Consider the following 2,509-nt stretch of genomic DNA (forward strand, 5'->3'; position numbering starts at 1 on the left):
ATGGGACGGAATTCCATTCGCCCTGTACTTTATAAGTCCATAAAGGGCAAAATTCCATGGAGTATGGGCCCGCTCTCACACACCTCCTCCCTCATTACCCAACTCTTTTTTTTTCCAGCCCATGCATCCATGCAATATCGACATGCGCCAAGGCAAAAGCACGTACTCATCGCAGAAGCGAAGGGATCGGCCGGCGTCGTCCATTAGGGCAAAGTTAATGTAATTAATATCACTGCCCGGACTTGCTTGTAGCACGTACGACAATCATAGAACTGAACAGCGCCTTTAAAGCCCACGCATCGCAGATGGTGCGATCGTGTTCTGTTAGCAACCCCTTCTCAACGATTCACAGACCAGTTTGATTCAACTACAATCAGAGTACACAACCTCAGGGGAAGGGAGGTCTTTTTTCTCGAAAACGCAGGAGGACTGTGTTTCATTATATTAAGAAGATGATGAAAAACAGAGTTTCTTACAACGACGCGGAGCGACTAGCACTCATGCAACATACTAGAGCACGCGGTTGTGATTTACATCAAACATAAAGCAACCTAATAGGGGTAGAGAGAGAAGCAAGAGAGCTACTACTGCTCAATACAAGCAGCCGGCTGGACTTGTGAAAGCGTCACATTCTTCCTTAGGGATGGGAAGAGATCTTTGGCTGCCTCCATTCCAATGCAACGAAGATATACTTTATCAAGGAAGTCCTTACTTTCATCTTAATGATCCAAATATGGATCAAGACACTACTGGAAAACGAGCCAAAAGTCCAGGCCAAAAGTACCAGTTCATATTGTAACCGATACTAATACTAGACATTGGTACCGGTTGCAACAACAGCCGGTACTCTTGGCCTGTGCCAAGCACCGGAAAATTGCGCCGCGTCAGAAACCGGTACCAATTGAATATCAAAGACACCGGTTAAAACCGTAAGCCGGTTCCGATTAGCCCATGCATTAATGGCATCGGGTAATGGCACGACCCGGTGCCTTTGGAGCAGACATCGGCACCGGCTTATACCACAACCCGGGGTCAATGAAAATGACAGGCCTTAGATACCGGTTCAAACAACCACCCGGCACCCAAGCCTTGGCTCCGGCGCTTGATCTGTAAAAGGCCCCCCACGCGGCCGCACCGCAGCAGCCAGCAGCAGACTCCCATCCCATCCTTATCCTCTTCCACCCTTCCTCCTCGAGTCTACTCACCACAACACTTCCTCTCGAGCCATAGCCAGCCAGCAAGCTAGTGAACCCCGGCAGCGGGCAGACGGAGCGCGACGCCGCCCCGAACAAGCCGAGCCTCCGCGGCTTCGAGGTGATCGACGCCGCCAAGGCCGCCGTGGAGCGGAGCTGCCTGCGCACCGTCTCCTGCGCCGACATCATCGCCTTCGCCGCCCGCGACAGCATCAGCCTCACCGGCAGCGTCTCGTACCAGGTCCCCACTGGCCGCGCGCTGTGCCCGGCGAACACGACGCGGGAGACGCCGATCACGACGGCCATGGACCCCGGGACGCCCAACGTGCTGGACAACAACTACTACAAGCTGCTGCCCCGCGGCATGGGGCTCTTCTTCTCCGACAACCAGCTGCGCGTGGACCACTCCACCACGGAAGATGTTTAAAGCCAAGCCAGCAGCAGCGCGCGCGGTGGTATTACTCTCCATCGCTCCCCCTTGCCCCTCCCATCCCTCCCTCTTTTTTTCATGTGATTTTTTATTCACGAGCTATACTCAATCTTTTAGCAAACTTTTTTTTTGGATCTGTTAATCTTTAAGGTTATGCATTTGTAGCTCGAGTTTCGTTTCGAATTGTTGTGATTTGAGGAAATTTGAAGTTTTGTGGCTCCTCACGTTTTCCCCTTTTCTTCCTTCGGTTCTTGCGCAGGGAAGAGACAGACGAGCGAGCAGGAGCACATGTGGCCCGAGGCAAAGCACGCGCGGCGCGTTGGCCAGCAGCTCGCGCGGTAGTGCACGCGACGCCGGCAACTTCCGCAAGCTGCTGGATGGGCAGCTCAAGAAGCTCGTGGCCACGGGGAAGCTGACCCGTGTGAAGAACTCGTTCAAGCTGGCCGCCGCCGGACGGGAGCTGGCCTAGGGTGATTTTTTTCTCTCTTTTTTTTCTTATTTTTCAGAAATAGATATCATGTGGGATTGTGTGGATTGGATCTATCTTGTAAACAATTTTTTGGATGATTTGTGGAACGATTCTTTGGAGCATGTGGTTGATTGGAGTATTTTGTATCAATGGATTTAATATTTTGTGAACGATTCTTTGAAACGGGGAAACGATGTTAGGAATGCCATGAACTCATTGGTACCGGTTGGAAAAACCAACCGGTACCAAAAGGACTGCCAGCTTGCGTCAGCGTGGCAGCCTCTTTGGTACCGGTTGGTCTTTCCAACCGGTACCAATGGAAGTCTAAGGCACCGGTTGAAAAACCCGGTGTCTTAAGGTTAGGTCATTGGTCGCGGTTGCGGGGTACCGGTTGGGAAACCGGTTCATTTGGTCCTT

General features: G+C 51.9%; 1 long non-coding RNA gene across 1 annotated transcript; it reads left to right on the forward strand.

Annotated features, from left to right (window-relative positions):
- Window positions 1-1,120: 1,120 nt before the first annotated feature.
- Window positions 1,121-2,275, forward strand: LOC120654130. Its single transcript, XR_005666996.1, has 2 exons — window positions 1,121-1,648; window positions 1,883-2,275. It is a non-coding gene; the product is annotated as an uncharacterized LOC120654130 (long non-coding RNA).
- The last annotated feature ends 234 nt before the right edge of the window (window positions 2,276-2,509 follow it).

The sequence above is a fragment of the Panicum virgatum genome, chromosome 1N (assembly GCF_016808335.1).
Source record: "Panicum virgatum strain AP13 chromosome 1N, P.virgatum_v5, whole genome shotgun sequence".
NCBI lineage: Eukaryota > Viridiplantae > Streptophyta > Magnoliopsida > Poales > Poaceae > Panicum > Panicum virgatum.